Source organism: Oncorhynchus masou, unplaced genomic scaffold (genome assembly GCF_036934945.1).
Source record: "Oncorhynchus masou masou isolate Uvic2021 unplaced genomic scaffold, UVic_Omas_1.1 unplaced_scaffold_3419, whole genome shotgun sequence".
In the NCBI taxonomy this organism is placed as follows: Eukaryota; Metazoa; Chordata; class Actinopteri; order Salmoniformes; family Salmonidae; genus Oncorhynchus; species Oncorhynchus masou.
This window is the reverse complement of record NW_027009829.1, coordinates 13,932-32,558: the sequence shown is the minus strand read 5'-3', so window position 1 is coordinate 32,558 and position 18,627 is coordinate 13,932.

Below are 18,627 nucleotides of genomic sequence, written 5' to 3'. Positions count from 1 at the left end.
AAAGCCTTCCCAGAAGAGTGGAGGCTGTTATAGCAGCAAAGGGGGGGGACCAACTCCATATTAAAGCCTTCCCAGAAGAGTGGAGGCTGTTATAGCAGCAAAGGGGGGGACCAACTCCATATTAAAGCCTTCCCAGAAGAGTGGAGGCTGTTATAGCAGCAAAGGGGGGGACCAACTCCATATTAAAGCCTTCCCAGAAGAGTGGAGGCTGTTATCGCAGCAAAGAGGGGGACCAACTCCATATTAAAGCCTTCCCAGAAGAGTGGAGGCTGTTATAGCAGCAAAGTGGGGGACCAACTCCATATTAAAGCCTTCCCAGAAGAGTGGAGGCTGTTATAGCAGCAAAGGGGGGGACCAACTCCATATTAAAGCCTTCCCAGAAGAGTCCTGGAGGCTGTTATAGCAGCAAAGGGGGGACCAACTCCATATTAAAGCCTTCCCAGAAGAGTGGAGGCTGTTATAGCAGCAAAGGGGGGACCAACTCCATATTAAAGCCTTCCCAGAAGAGTGGAGGCTGTTATAGCAGCAAAGGGGGGGACCAACTCCATATTAAAGCCTTCCCCAGAAGAGTGGAGGCTGTTATCGCAGCAAAGGGGGGTCCAACTCCATATTAAAGCCTTCCCAGAAGAGTGGAGGCTGTTATAGCAGCAAAGGGGGGACCAACTCCATATTAAAGCCTTCCCAGAAGAGTGGAGGCTGTTATCGCAGTAAAGGGGGACCAACTCCATATTAAAGCCTTCCCAGAAGAGTGGAGGCTGTTATCGCAGCAAAGGGGGACCAACTCCATATTAAAGCCTTCCCAGAAGAGTGGAGGCTGTTATAGCAGTAAAGGGGGGACCAACTCCATATTAAAGCCTTCCCAGAAGAGTGGAGGCTGTTATAGCAGAAAGGGAGGGTCCAACTCCATATTAAAGCCTTCCCAGAAGACTGGAGGCTGTTATAGCAGCAAAGGAGGGTCCAACTCCATATTAAAGCCTTCCCAGAAGAGTGGAGGCTGTTATAGCAGTAAAGGGGGGACCAACTCCATATTAAAGCCTTCCCAGAAGAGTGGAGGCTGTTATAGCAGCAAAGGAGGGTCCAACTCCATATTAAAGCCTTCCCAGAAGAGTGGAGGCTGTTATAGCAGTAAAGGGGGTCCAACTCCATATTAAAGCCTTCCCAGAAGAGTGGAGGCTGTTATAGCAGTAAAGGGGGGTCCAACTCCATATTAAAGCCTTCCCAGAAGAGTGGAGGCTGTTATAGCAGTAAAGGGGGGTCCAACTCCATATTAAAGCCTTCCCAGAAGAGTGGAGGCTGTTATAGCAGTAAAGGAGGGACCAACTCCATATTAAAGCCTTCCCAGAAGAGTGGAGGCTGTTATAGCAGCAAAGGGGGGACCAACTCCATATTAAAGCCTTCCCAGAAGAGTGGAGGCTGTTATAGCAGAAAAGGAGGGTCCAACTCCATATTAAAGCCTTCCCAGAAGAGTGGAGGCTGTTATAGCAGCAAAAGGAGGGACCAACTCCATATTAACGCCCATGATTTTGGAATGAGATGTTCGCGGAGCCGGTGTCCACATACTGTTGGTCCCGTAGTGTATCTGTGCTGTCACGTAGTGTATCTGTGCTGTCACGTAGTGTATCTGTGCTGTCACGTAGTGTATCTGTGCTGTCACGTAAGTGTATCTGTGCTGTCACGAGTGTATCTGTGCTGTCACGTAGTGTATCTGTGCTGTCACGTAGCGTATCTGTGCTGTCACGTAGTGTATCTGTGCTGTCACGTAAGCGTATCTGTGTGTCACGTAGTGTATCTGTGCTGTTGCCAAGAGTGTTCTGTCGATGTTCTCCATGTTTTTATGTGTATTTAACTAGGCAAGTCAGTTGAGAACAAATCCTTGGCCTACCGGGGAACAGATCAGGCGCTAGGCTACCCTGCCGCGCTCTGTGATACAGCCTGGAACGGAACCAGGGTCTGTAGTGACGCCTCACTCGGGAGCCCCCTTTCTTTAATCCTCTGCCCAACAGGGAGGCTTTGTGTTTCTTGCCAGGCGATCATTCTCAATAACAATGTGTTCTTCATTGACCTGCCAAGCACATCGCTACACCCGCAATAACATTTGCTAAATACGTGTATGTGACCAATAAAATGTGATGTTAGAAGTGTGTCTTATCTTCTTAGTTATAGCTGTTAACTGTTAACAGGACAGTGTCTTATCTTCCTAGTTATAGCTGTTAACTGTTAACAGTGTCTTATCTTCCTAGTTATAGCTGTTAACTGTTAACAGTGTCTTATCTTCCTAGTTATAGCTGTTAACTGTTAACAGTGTCTTATCTTCCTAGTTATAGCTGTTAACTGTTAACAGGACAGTGTCTTATCTTCCTAGTTATAGCTGTTAACAGTGTCTTATCTTCCTAGTTATAGCTGTTAACTGTTAACAGGACAGTGTCTTATCTTCCTAGTTATAGCTGTTAACTGTTAACAGGACAGTGTCTTATCTTCCTAGTTATAGCTGTTAACTGTTAACAGGACAGTGTCTTATCTTCCTAGTTATAGCTGTTAACTGTTAACAGTGTCTTATCTTTCTAGTTATAGCTGTTAACTGTTAACAGTGTCTTATCTTCCTGTTTTTTAGCTGTTATAAAACATAATCAGAGGCGCGATAACAGAACTGTGTCTGTTTGGAAGATTCTGGCAGCAGCGGTGAGAAGGGTTGTAAAAGGGAAACATTTTCACTTTCAGTCTGACAACAGCTCTGTGTTCAACTATAACGCCTGGACAACAGCTCTGCGATGTGTTCAATTATAACGCCTGGACAACAGCTCTGCGATGTGTTCAACTATAACGCCTGGACAACAGCTCTGCGGTGTGTTCAATTATAACGCCTGGACAACAGCTCTGCGGTGTGTTCAATTATAACGCCTGGACAACAGCTCTGCGGTGTGTTCAATTATAACGCCTGGACAACAGCTCTGCGATGTGTTCAATGCCAACGCCTGGACAACAGCTCTGCGGTGTGTTCAATTATAACGCCTGGACAAGAGCTCTGCGGTGTGTTCAATTATAACGCCTGGACAACAGCTCTGCGGTGTGTTCAATTATAACGCCCTGGACAACAGCTCTGCGTGTGTTCAATTATAACGCTCGGAAAACAGCTCTGGGCGGTGTGTTCAATTATAACGCCTGGACAACAGCTCTGCGGTGTGTTCAATTATAACGCCTGGACAACAGCTCTGCGATGTGTTCAATTATAACGCCTGGACAACAGCTCTGCGTTGTGTTCAATTATAACGCCTGGACAACAGCTCTGCTGTGTGTTCAATTATAACGCCTGGACAACAGCTCTGCGGTGTGTTCAATTATAACGCCTGGACAACAGCTCTGCGATGTGTTCAATTATAACGCCTGGACAACAGCTCTGCGATGCAAACCAGCTCATTGTGCAAACTTGTCTCGAACTTCCAGCTTCAGCTCACCAGTTACCATTCAAACGCTATTTATATTCTTTATACATTAATAAATACAGCACCGCACAAACTTCATTCAAAAGTAAAAATAGATTAATTTATTCCCGATAAATGCAACAAAAAATATGACCGTAGTCTTGTTTCAAATGGAGCAAGTTGGGGAGCGTCGGGTGCTTACCGTTTTCTGGAGAGGAATGAGACGTTAACCAAATGAGTCGGTGGTGGGAGACTTCGCACTAAGAATATAGATACTCAGCGTGCAATGCGTCGGCTATAAATAACACCATTACATCGCCGTCAAAGTCAAAGGTTTTAATGTCCCGTTTTCAGACACGTGTAACCATGCGCGCTACTTAAGTTTCACAGATCGTGGATGAAGTCGCCTGCCAGTCAACCATGCTTCCTATACTGTCGTCTTGCCTGAAACGGTATCTCGAGTTGAACGAAACAACACAAAAAAAAAGTTCAAAACGAACACACCACCGTAACTCCTCCCCGCCTCAAAGTGTCCCGAGTCATGTGACCGCGTCCGTTTTCCAAGAACCATCCAAACGTTCTCTTTCGTTATACATCATTAAAACGGTCCATTGTTAGACAGTACATAGTAGGTATGTTACAATATGTACACTCCCCGTGGTGAAAAAGGGGAGGACGAGAATCCTGTAAGGAGGAATAGAGAGCTGCTTTGTGCTGAGATGGGTGGGCGGAACCTGCAATGACTTTTAGTCTCTGGCAGCAGGGGTGTGACTGTGGCACGGTGTGACTGAAGTGTTTTTTGGCTTCCATACCTACTATATCTGTTAACTGTACCTACCTACTGAACCTGTTTACAGTACCTACCTACTGAACCTACCTACTGTACCTACCTACCTACTGTACCTACCTACTGAACCTACCTACTGAACCTGTTTACTGTACCTACCTACTGAACCTACCTACTGTACCTACCTACTGTACCTACCTACTGAACCTGTCTACTGTACCTGTTTACTGTACCTACCTACTGAACCTACCTACCTACTGAACCTACCTACTGTACCTACCTACTGTACCTACCTACTGTACCTACCTACTGTACCTGTTTACTGTACCTACCTACTGAACCTACCTACCTACTGAACCTACCTACTGTACCTACCTACTGTACCTACCTACTGAACCTACCTACTGAACCTGTTTACTGTACCTACCTACTGTACCTAACTACTGAACCTACCTACTGAACCTACCTACTGGCCTGTTTACTGTACCTACCTACTGAACCTACCTACCTACGGAACCTACCTACTGAACCTGTTTACTGTACCTACCTACTGAACCTGTTTACTGTACCTACCTACTGTACCTACCTACTGAACCTACCTACTGAACCTGTTTACTGTACCTACCTACTGTACCTACCTACCTACTGTACCTACCTACTGTACCTACCTACCTACTGTACCTACCTACTGAACCTGTTTACTCTACCTACCTACTGAACCTACCTACTGTACCTACCTACTGTACCTACCTACTGAACCTGTCTACTGTACCTGTTTACTGTACCTACCTACTGAACCTACCTACCTACTGAACCTACCTACTGTACCTACCTACTGTACCTACCTACTGAACCTACCTACTGAACCTGTTTACTGTACCTACCTACTGTACCTAACTACTGAACCTACCTACTGAACCTACCTACTGAACCTACCTACTGGCCTGTTTACTGTACCTACCTACTGAACCTACCTACCTACGGAACCTACCTACTGAACCTGTTTACTGTACCTACCTACTGTACCTACCTACTGAACCTACCTACTGAACCTACCTACTGTACCTACCTACTGTATCTACCTACTGTACCTACCTACTGTACCTACCTACTGGCCTGTTTACTGTACCTACCTACTGAACCTACCTACCTACGGAACCTACCTACTGAACATGTTTACTGTACCTACCTACTGTACCTACCTACTATATCTGTTCACTGTACCTACTGAACCTACCCACTGAGCCTGTTTACTGTACCTACCTACTGAACCCACCTACTGTACCTACCTACTGAACCTACCTACTGTACCTGTTTACTGTACCTACCTACTGAACCTACCTACTGGCCTGTTTACTGTACCTACCTACTGAACCTACCTACTGAACCTGTTTACTGTACCTACCTACTGAACCTGTTTACTGTACCTACCTACTGAACCTACCTACTGGCCTGTTTACTGTACCTACCTACTGAACCTACCTACTGAACCTGTTTACTGTACCTACCTACTGAACCTTTTTACTGTACCTACTGTACCTACCTACTGTACCTACCTACTGAACCTGTTTACTGTACCTACCTACTGAACCTACCTACTGGACCTGTTTACTGCACCTACCTACTGAACCTACCTACTGAACCTGTTTACTGTACCTACCTACTGTACCTACCTACTGAACTTGTTTACTGTACCTACCTACTGTACCTGTTTACTGTACCTACCTACTGAACCTGTTTACTGAACCTACCTACTGTAACTACCTACTGAACCTGTTTACTGTACATACCTAATGAACCTACCTACCTACTGAACCTACCTACTGAGCCTGTTTACTGTACCTACCTACTGAACCTACCTACTGAACCTGTTTACTGTATCTACCTACTGAACCTACCTACTGTACCTGTTTACTGTACCTACTGTACCTACCTACTGAACCTGTTTACTGTACCTACCTACTGTACCTGTTTACTGTACCTACTGTACCTACCTACTGAACCTGTTTACTGTACCTACCTACTGAACCTGTTTACTGTACCTACCTACTGTACCTACCTACTGAACCTGTTTACTGTACCTACCTACTGAACCTGTTTACTGTACCTACCTACTGAACCTGTTTACTGTACCTGTTTACTGTACCTACTGTACCTACCTACTGAAACTACCTACTGTACCTGTTTACTGTACCTACTGTACCTACCTACTGAACCTGTTTACTGTACCTACCTACTGAACCTACCTACTGAACCTGTTTACTGTACCTACCTACTGAACCTGTTTAATGTACCTACCTACTGTACCTACCTACTGAACCTGTTTAATGTACCTACTGAACCTACCTACTGGACCTGTTTACTGTACCTACCTACTGAACCTGTTTACTGTACCTACCTACTGAACCTACCTACTGAACCTGTTTAATGTACCTACTGAACCTACCTACTGGACCTGTTTACTGTACCTACCTACTGAACCTACCTACTGAACCTGTTTACTGTACCTACCTACTGAACCTACCTACCTACTGAACCTACCTACTGAACCTGTTTAATGTACCTACTGAACCTACCTACTGGACCTGTTTACTGTACCTACTGAACCTACCTACTGAACCTGTTTAATGTACCTACTGAACCTACCTACTGGACCTGTTTACTGTACCTACCTACTGAACCTACCTACTGAACCTACCTACTGTACCTACCTACTGTACCTACCTACTGAACCTACCTACTGAACCTGTTTACTGTACCTACCTACTGAACCTACCTACTGAACCTGTTTACTGTACCTACTGAACCTACCTACTGGACCTGTTTACTGTACCTACCTACTGAACTTGTTTACTCTACCTACCTACTGTACCTGTTTACTGTACCTACCTACTGTACCTGTTTACTGTACCTACTGTACCTACCTACTGAACCTGTTTACTGTACCTACCTACTGAACCTACCTACTGAGCCTGTTTACTGTACCTACCTACCTACTGTACCTACCTACTGTACCTGTTTACTCTACCTACCTACTGAACCTACCGACTGAACCTGTTACTGTACCTACCTACTGAACCTGTTTACTGTACCTACCTACTGTACCTACCTACTGAACCTACCTACTGAGCCTGTGTACTGTACCTACCTACTGAACCTACCTACTGAATCTGTTTACTGTACCTACCGACTGAACCTGTTACTGTACCTACCTACTGAACCTTTTACTGTACCTACTGAACCTACCTACTGAGCCTGTGTACTGTACCTACCTACTGAACCTACCTACTGAATCTGTTTACTGTACCTACCTACTGTACCTGTTTACTGTACCTACCTACTGAACCTACCTACCTACTGTACGTACCTACTGTACCTACCTACTGTACCTACCTACTGAACCTACCTACTGAACCTGTTTGCTGTACCTACCTACTGTACCTACCTACAGTACCTTCCTACCTACTGTACCTACCTACCTACTGTACCTACCTACTATATCTGTTAACTGTACCTACCTACTGAACCTACCTACGGAACCTACCTACTGTACCTGTTTACTGTACCTACCTACTGTACCTTCTGAACCTACCTACTGTACCTACCTACTGAACCTACCTACTGAACCTGTTTACTGTACCTACCTACTGTACCTACCTACTGTTCCTACCTACCTACTGTACCTACCTACTGAACCTACCTACTGAACCTGTTTACTGTACCTACCTACTGTACCTACCTACTGAACCTACCTACTGAACCTACCTACTGAACCTACCTACTGAACCTACCTACTGAACCTACCTACTGAACCTACCTACTGTACCTACCTACTGTACCTACCTACTGAACCTACCTACTGTACCTACCTACTGAACCTACCTACTGAACCTGTTTATTATACCTACCTACTGTCCCTACCTACTGTACCTACCTACTGAACCTACCTACTGTACCTGTTTACTGTACCTACCTACTGAACCTACCTACCTACTGAACCTACCTACTGTACCTACCTACTGTACCTACCTACCTACTGTACCTACCTACTGAACCTGTTTACTGTACCTACCTACTGAACATGTTTACTGAACCTACCTACTGTACCTACCTACCTACTGAACCTGTTTACTGAACCTACCTACTGTACCTACCTACCTACTGAACATGTTTACTGAACCTACCTACTGTACCTACCTACCTACTGAACCTGTTTACTGTACCTACCTACTGAACCTACCTACTGAACCTGTTTACTGTACCTACCTACTGAACCTACCTACTGTACCTACCTACTGTACCTACCTCTGCAAGAAATTGTGAGAGAAATAAGCTTTTTGTAAGTCTGGTCTTTAATTTCAGCTCATGAAACGAGCACTTTACGTTTATATAAACGGATATTTTTGTTCAGTGTCATTTGGGCGTCACCAAATTTACGTTAAATATACTCCGTCTAGACGATCAGACCGGGCTGCAAGCCAACAGGTGTGTTCCCATCAGTGTGTGTGTGTGTGTGTGTGTGTGTGTGTGTGTGTCCGTGTGTGGGTGTGTGTGTGCGTACATGTGCCCGTGTGTGTGTGTGTCTGTTCCCCAGAGGGTCTTGGCTTCCTGCCAGCTGGTCAGAAAACACTTTCACTTTCGCTTTTGCTCTCCTTTCTCTGAAATCATGTGATTTTTCAGCACTGTGTGTGTGTGTGTGTGTGTGTGTGTGTGTGTGTGTGTGTGTGTGTGTGTGTGTGTGTGTGTGTGTGTGTGTGTGTGTGTGTGGATAACATATGTTATGAAGATAAGGGATATGAGAGGGTGACTATGGGTCTGATAAACAGACTCAGCTCAGCTCAGCTCAGCTCAGCTCAGCTCAGCTCAGCTCAGACAGACAGACAGACAGACAGACAGACAGACAGACAGACAGACAGACAGACACCTGAACACTGTATAAATCAAATCAAATTTATTTATATAGCCCTTCGTACATCAGCTGATATCTCAAAGTGCTGTACAGAAACCCAGCCTAAAACCCCAAACAGCAAGCAATGCAGGTGTAGAAGCACAGTGGTTAGGAAAAACTCCCTAGAGAGGAACCAGGCTATGTGGGGTGGCCAGTCCTCTTCTGGCTGTGCAGAACATGGCCAAGATGTTCAAATGTTCATAAATGACCAGCATGGTCGAATAATAATAAGGCAGAACAGTTGAAACTGGAGCAGCAGCACGGCCAGGTGGACTGGGGACAGCAAGGAGTCATCATGTCAGGTAGTCCTAGGGCATGGTCCTATGGCTCAGGTCCTCCGAGAGAGAGAAAGAAAGAGAATTAGAGATCATATGTGGGGTGGCCAGTCCTCTTCCGGCTGTGCCGGGTGGAGATTATAACAGAACATGGCCAAGATGTTCAAATGTTCATAAATGACCAGCATGGTCGAATAATAATAAGGCAGAACAGTTGAAACTGGAGCAGCAGCACGGCCAGGTGGACTGGGGACAGCAAGGAGTCATCATGTCAGGTAGTCCTGGGGCATGGTCCTAGGGCTCAGGTCCTCCGAGAGAGAGAAGGAGAGAATTAGAGAACGCACACTTAGATTCACACAGGACACCGAATTGGACAGGAGAAGTACTCCAGATATAACAAACTGACCCCAGCCCCCGACACATAAACTACTGCAGCATAAATACTGGAGGCTGAGACAGGAGGGGTCAGGAGACACTGTGGCCCCACCCGAGGACACCCCCGGACAGGGCCAAACAGGAAGGATATAACCCCACCCACTTTGCCAAAGCACAGCCCCCACACCACTAGAGGGATATCTTCAACCACCAACCTACCATCCTGAGACAAAGCTGAGTATAGCCCGCAAAGATCTCCGCCATGGCACAACCCAAGGGGGGGGGGCGCCAACCCAGACAGGATGACCACATCAGTGAATCAACCCACTCAGGTGACTCACCCCCTCCAGGGACGGCATGAGAGAGCCCCAGTAAGCCAGTGACTCAGCCCCTGTAATAGGGTAGAGGCAGAGAATCCCAGTGGAAAGAGGGGAACCGGCCAGGCAGAGACAGCAAGGGTGGTTCGTTGCTCCAGAGCCTTTCCGTTCACCTTCCCACTCCTGGGCCAGACTACACTCAATCATATGACCCACTGAAGAGATGAGTCTTCAGTAAAGACTTAAAGGTTGAGACCGAGTTTGCGTCTCTGACATGGGTAGGCAGACCGTTCCAAAAAAATGGAGCTCTATAGGAGAAAGCCCTGCCTCCAGCTGTTTGCTTAGAAATTCTAGGGACAATTAGGAGGCCTGCGTCTTGTGACCGTAGCGTACGTGTAGGTATGTACGGCAGGACCAAATCAGAGAGATAGGTAGGAGCAAGCCCATGTAATGCTTTGTAGGTTAGCAGTAAAACCTTGAAATCAGCCCTTGCTTTACATTTACATTTACATTTAAGTCATTTAGCAGACGCTCTTATCCAGAGCGACTTACAAGTTAATTTTTACCTTTATTTAACCAGGCAAGTCAGTTAAGAACACATTCTTATTTTCAATGACGGCCTGGGAACAGTGGGTTAACTGCCTGTTCAGGGGCAGAACGACAGATTTGTACCTTGTCGGCTCGGGGGTTTGAACTCACAACCTTCCGGTTGCTAGTCCAACGCTCTAACCACTAGGCTACCCTGCCGCTTTGACAGGAAGCCAGTGTAGGGAGGCTAGCACTGGAGTAATATGATCAAATTTTTTGGTTCTAGTTAGGATTCTAGCAGCCGTATTTAGCACTAACTGAAGTTTATTTAGTGCTTTATCCGGGTAGCCGGAAAGTAGAGCATTGCAGTAGTCTAACCTAGAAGTGACAAAAGCATGGATTAATTTTTCTGCATCATTTTTGGACAGAAAGTTTCTGATTTTTGCAATGTTACGTAGATGGAAAAAAGCTGTCCTTGAAATGGTCTTGATATGTTCTTCAAAAGAGAGATCGGGGTCCAGAGTAACGCCGAGGTCCTTCACAGTTTTATTTGAGACGACTGTATAACCATCAAGATTAATTGTCAGATTCAACAGAAGATCTCTTTGTTTCTTGGGACCTAGAACAAGCATCTCTGTTTTATGCGAGTTTAAAAGTAGAAAGTTCGCTGCCATCCACTTCCTTATATCTGAAACACATGCTTCTAGCAAGGGCAATTTTGGGGCTTCACCATGTTTCATTGAAATGTACAGCTGTGTGTCATCCGCATAGCAGTGAAAGTTAACATTATGTTTTCGAATAACATCCCCAAGAGGTAAAATATATAGTGAAAACAATAGTGGTCCTAAAACGGAACCTTGAGGAACACCGAAATTTACAGTTGATTTGTCAGAGGACAAACCATTCACAGAGACAAACTGATTTTTGTCCTCTGGTGTCATTGGGTAGACAGAGGGAATCTGGAAGGACATCAAGGAATCTTTGTGTTGTCTGTGAATTTATAGCACGACTTTCGATGTTCCTTGGTTGGGGTCTGAGCAGATTATTTGTTGCAATTGCAAACGTAATAAAATGGTGGTCCGATAGTCCAGGATTATGAGGAAAAACATTAAGATCCACAAAATTTTTCCATGGGACAAAACTAGGTCCAGCGTATGACTGTGACAGTGAGTGGGTCCAGAGACATGTTGGACAAAACCCACTGAGTCGATGATGGCCCTCGAAAGCCTTTTGGAGTGGGTCTGTGGACTTTTCCATGTGAATATTAAAGTCACCAAAGATTAGAATATTATCTGCTATGACTACAAGGTCCGATAGGAATTCAGGGAACTCAGTGAGGAACGCTGTATATGGCCCAGGAGGCCTGTAAACAGTAGCTATAAAAAGTGATTGAGTAGGCTGCATAGATTTCATGACTAGAAGCTCAAAAGACAAAAACGTCATTTTTTTGTGTAAATTGAAATTTGCTATCGTAAATGTTAGCAACACCTCCGCCTTTGCGGGATGCACGGGGATATGGTCACTAGTGTAGCCAGGAGGTGAGGCCTCATTTAACACAGTAAATTCATCAGGCTTAAGCCATGTTTCAGTCAGGCCAATCACATCAAGATTATGATCAGTGATTAGTTCATTGACTATAATTGCCTTTGAAGTAAGGGATCTAACATTAAGTAGCCCTATTTTGAGATGTGAGGTATCATGATCTCTTTCAATAATGACAGGAATGGAGGTGGTCTTTGTCCTAGTGAGATTGCTAAGGCGAACACCGCCATGTTTAGTTTGTCCCCAAACGAGGTCGAGGCACAGACACGGTCTCAATGGTGATAGCTGAGCTGACTACAATGACTGTGCTAGTGGCAGACTCCACTATGCTGGCAGGCTGGCTAACAGCCTGCTGCCTGGCCTGCACCCTATTTCATTGTGGAGCTAGAGGAGTTAGAGTCCTGTCTATGTTGGTAGATAAGATGAGAGCACCCCTCCAGCTTGGATGGAGTCCGTCACTCCTCAACAGGTCAGGCTTGGTCCTGTTTGTGGGTGAGTCCCAGAAAGAGGGCCAATTATCTACAAATTCTAACTTTTGGGAGGGGCAGTAAACAGTTTTCAACCAGCGATTGAGTTATGAGACTGCTGTAGAGCTCATCACTCCCCCTAACTGGGAGGGGGCCAGAGACAATTACTCGATGCCGACACATCTTTCTAGCTCATTTACACGCAGAAGCTATGTTGCGCTTGTTGATCTCTGACTGTTTCATCCTAACATCGTTGGTGCCGACGTGGATAACAATATCTCTATACTCTCTACACTCGCCAGTTTTAGCTTTAGCCAGCACCATCTTCAGATTAGCCTTAACGTTGGTAGCCCTGCCCCCGGTAAACAGTGTATGATCGCTGGATGATTCGTTTTAAGTCTAATACTGCGGGTAACGGAGTCGCCAATGACTAGAGTTTTCAATTTGTCAGAGCTAATGGTGGGAAGCTTCGGCGTCTCAGACCCCGTAACGGGAGGAGTAGAGACCAGAGAAAACTCGGCCTCTGACTCCGGCTCGCTGCTTAATGGGGAAAACCGGTTGAAAGTTTCTGTCGGCTGAATGAGCGACACCGGTTGAGCGTTCCTACAGCATTTCCTTCCAGAAACCGTGAGAAAGTTGTCCGGCTGCGGGGACTGTGCCAGGGGATTTATACTACTATCTGTACTTACTGGTGGCACAGACACATATAACACACTATTACAAACATACATAATACACTAGCATAACGACCCAATAAATACTCAATCTAAAAAAAAATATTGATTCTTCATCTACTATAGTCCCACAACATTTCTATATACTATATTTAAATTGTTTTTAAATAATGTTTAAACTTATATATTGAAATGTTTCTCGTTTGCTTAGTTCATTTATTCCATTTCTTTATTGATCTAAATCTAAATGTTATTTTTGCCAATTTCTTTTTTCTGTCTGGACAACGCATAGATGGTGGACAATCTATTCCTCGTACTGGATAACACATAGATGGTGGACAATCTATTCCTAGTACTGGATAACCCATATATGGTGGACAATCTATTCCTCGTACTGGATAACCCATATATGGTGGACAATCTATTCCTCGTACTGGATAACACATAGATGGTGGACAATCTATTCCTAGTACTGGATAACACATAGATGGTGGACAATCTATTCCTAGTACTGGATAACACATAGATGGTGGACAATCTATTCCTAGTACTGGATAACACATAGATGGTGGACAATCTATTCCTAGTACTGGATAACACATAGATGGTGGACAATCTATTCCTAGTACTGGATAACACATAGATGGTGGACAATCTATTCCTAGTACTGGATAACACAGATGGTGGACAATCTATTCCTAGTACTGGATAACACATAGATGGTGGACAATCTATTCCTCGTGTTTACGGAATGTCTGTCTCTCACCAACTGAATACCGTTGTGAATAGAACTTGGCCGTTTTAAATGATGTATATTATGAAAAATGATAAGCATGTTTTTTTTCAATTACCTTGTCGATTGATGACCAACCAAGAACACTGCGCATGACTGCAACAGGAGAACCATATCTCCGCCTTAAAACAACCCATGACTGCAACAGGAGAACCATATCTCCACCTTAAAACAACCCATGACTGCAACAGGAGAACCATATCTCCACCTTAAAACAACCCATGACTGCAACAGGAGAACCATATCTCCACCTTAAAACAATCCTTGCTGCTTTGTTCTGTGCATTCTGCAGCCTCCTAGCTTCACTTGATGATGCTTTCTATAGATGATCATGTTAATTAATTTTAACTGAAGAGGTTAATGTATATTTAAGTTATATTTACTTTGAACTTGTTCATTAAAGTCAAGAGAATTTTCCATTAAAGAATTGTACCGTTAACATGACATTTAGACTGTAAAAGATGGCCTTTAGAACATTTCTTATAGAGGGGATCAGTCTTCCATCAGATAGTGAATTCCACTGTATGCAGACTGATGCATGGGGGGGTGAATGGGTTGATTGGGATGTGGGGGGGTGAATGAGTCGATTGGGTTGTGGGGGGGTGAATGGGTTGATTGGGTTGTGGGGGGGTGAATGGGTTGATTGGGTTGTGGGGGGGGGGTGAATGGGTCGATTGGATTGTAGGAGGGGGTGAATGGGTCGATTGGGTTGTGGGGGGGTGAATGGGTCGATTGGATTGTAGGGGGGGGTGAATGGGTCGATTGGGATGTGGGGGGGTGAATGTGTCGATTGGATTGTGGGGGGGGGTGAATGGGTCGATTGGGTTGTGGGGGTGAATGGGTCGATTGGGTTGTGGGGGGGTGAATGTGTCGATTGGGTTGTGGGGGGGGGTGAATGGGTCGATTGGGTTGTGGGGGGTGAAATGGGCGATTGGGTTGTAGGGGGGGGGTGAATGGGTTGATTGGATTGTAGGGGGGTGAATGGGTCGATTGGGTTGTGGGGGGGGTGAATGGGTCGATTGGGTTGTGGGGGGGTGAATGGGTCGATTGGGTTGTGGGGGGGGGCGTGAATGTGTCGATTTGGTTGTGGGGGGGTGAATGTGTCGATTTGGTTGTAGGGGGGTGAATGGGTCGATTGGGTTGTGGGGGGGGGTGAATGTGTCGATTTGGTTGTGGGGGGTGAATGCGTCGATTTGGTTGTGGGGGGGTGAATGGGTCGATTGGGTTGTGGGGGGGTGAATGGGGGTGAATGTGTCGATTGGGTTGTGGGGGGGTGAATGGGTCGATTTGGTTGTAGGGGGGTGAATGGGTCGATTGGGTTGTGGGGGGGTGAATGTGTCGATTTGGTTGTGGGGGGGTGAATGCGTCGATTTGGTTGTGGGGGGTGAATGGGTCGATTGGGTTGTGGGGGGTGAATGGGGGTGAATGGGTCGATTGGGTTGTGGGGGGGTGAATGGGGGGTGAATGGGTCGATTGGGTTGTGGGGGGGTGAATGGGTCGATTGGGTTGTGGGGGGTGAATGGGGGTGAATGGGTCGATTGGGTTGTGGGGGTGGGTGGGTACAGGTTATTGCACAGGTTAGGTGAGGCCTAATGTGATATCTTTTCACAGGGGCTAAAAATCCCAGTCGGCTGAACCGCTGACTGAGACTGGAGGTCTGGCACAACTCACAGGAAGAACGAGCCGCAGCATCTCATCAAGCATCTCTTGATCCTCTCTCTCCTCATCCCCTCTCTCCTCATCCTCTCTCCTCATCCCCTCATCCCCTCTCTCCTCATCTCCTCATCCCCTCTCTCCTCATCCCCTCTCCTCATCCCCTCTCTCCTCCATCCCCTCTCTCCTCATCCCCTCTCTCCTCATCCCCTCATCCCCCTCTCTCCTCATCCCCTCTCTCCTCATCTCCTCATCCCCTCATCCCCTCTCTCCTCATCCCCTCTCTCCTCATCCCCTCATCCTCTCTCTCCTCATCCCCTCTCTCCTCATCCCTCTCTCCTCATCCCCTCATCCCCTCTCTCCTCATCTCCTCATCCTCTCTCTCCTCATCCCCTCTCTCCTCATCCTCTCTCTCCTCATCCCCTCATCCCCTCTCTCCTCATCCCCTCTCTCCTCATCCCCCTCTCTCCTCATCCCCTCATCCCCTCATCCCCTCTCTCCTCATCCCCTCTCTCCTCATCCCCTCATCCTCTCTCTCCTCATCCCCTCTCTCCTCATCCCCCTCTCTCCTCATCCCCTCATCCCCTCTCCCCTCATCCCCTCTCTCCTCATCCCCTCTCTCCTCATCCCCTCTCTACTCATCCTCTCTCCTCATCCCCTCATCCTCTCTCTCCTCATCCCCTCATCCCCTCTCTCCTCATCCCCTCATCCCCCTCTCTCCTCATCCCCCTCTCTCCTCATCCCCTCTCTCCTCATCCCCTCTCTCCTCATCCTCTCTCTCCTCATCCCCTCATCCCTCTCTCCTCATCCCCTCTCTCTACTCATCCCCTCTCTACTCATCCCCTCTCTACTCATCCCTCTCTCCTCATCCCCTCTCTCCTCATCCCCTCTCTCCTCATCCCCTTTCTCCTCATCCCCTCATCCTCTCTCTCCTCATCCCCTCTCTCCTCTCCCTGACTTCCTGGTCTGTAAGATAAGTAACTTTAATGTGTCAAGCAGATGACACGTTCTCTTTGCCATTTACGAAACGGAGCAACGTTTAAGACACGGACTTCATGTTGTAATGTTAACAACGTGCCAAAAAAAATAGTTAGAATGAATGCTTTCATTTTATTAGCTAAACTAAACTTGTTTAAAACAGCAACATTGTTGCGGAAAGCAGCCTTGTTTGCATAGCGATGATGAAAAGAACATCATTTCGGCTGCAGTGATCTCCAAGATTCCAATCATTAGGTCATCACACCGTTGATATAGCAACGGACGCTAACAGTTCATAGAATCCCATTGTGACATAGAGGGGACGCTATTTGGCCGGGGACATTATTTGGCATGACAGGCCCTTGTTTCCATAGAGACCGTATATAACTACCAAGGTAGACTACCTACAGTAGGCTGTATAAGGGCCCTTGTTTCCATAGAGACCATAATAACTACCAAGGTAGACTACCTACAGTAGGCTGTATAAGGGCCCTTGGACAATATGGACAATATACCAAAGACCGATCTTAAGCACAGCCCTTAGCCGTGGTATATTGGTCATATACCAAAGACTGATCTTAAGCACGACACAACGCGGAGTGCCTGGTCACAGCCCTTAGCCGTGGTATATTGGTCATATACCAAAGACTGATCTTAAGCACGACACAACGCGGAGTGCCTGGTCTACACCCTTAGCCGTGGTATATTGGTCATATACCAAAGACTGATCTTAAGCACGACACAACGCGGAGTGCCTGGTCACAGCCCTTAGCCGTGGTATATTGGTCATATACCAAGACTGATCTTAAGCACGACACAACGCGGAGTGCCTGGTCACAGCCCTTAGCCGTGGTATATTGGTCATATACCAAAGACTGATCTTAAGCACGACACAACGCGGAGTGCCTGGTCACAGCCCTTAGCCGTGGTATATTGGTCATATACCGCAAACCCCCGAGGAGCCTTGCTGCTATCATAAACTGGTCACCAATGTAATTAGAGCAGTAAAAAAAATCAAATGTTTTGTCATACCTGTGGTATACGGGCTGATATAGCATGGCTTTCAGCCAATCAGCATTCAGGGCTTGAACCACCCAGTTTATAATCTATCTCAAGGCCATCAGACTGTTAAACAGCCACCACTAACATTGAGTGGCTGCTGCCTAGACACTGACACTGACTCAACTCCAGCCACTTTTAATAATGGGAATTGATGGGAAATGTTGTAAATATATCACTAGGCCACTTTAAACACTGCTACCTTATATAATGTTACTTACCCTACATTATTCATCTCATATGCATACGTATATACTGTACTCTATATCATCGACTGCATCCTTATGTAACACATGTATCACTAGCCACTTTAACTATGCCACTTTGTTTACATACTCATCTCACATGTATATACTGTACTCGATACCATCTACTGTATCTTGCCTATGCTGCTCTGTATCATCACTCATTCATATATACTTATGTACATATTCTTTATCCCCTTACACTGTGTATAAGACAGTAGTTTAGGAATTGTTAGTTAGATTACTTGTTGGTTATTACTGCATTGTCGGAACTAGAAGCACAAGCATTTCGCTACACTCGCATTAACATCTGCTAACCATGTGTATGTGACAAATAAAATTTGATTTGATTGATTTGTTTTTTTAGCACATTCTCTCTCACCTCAGCGCCACCCGGTGGCCAGACATACACACTGCAGCCTGGAGCTCCCGCCAGTATGTTGTCATGGTTACTGGTTAGTCTGAATACCAGGATGGATTCTGCTCTGTTCTATTCTGGGTTAGAGATTAAACCAAGACGACACAGGGACATCGTGACTGGATTAAACTTTATTTATTAACAGTTAC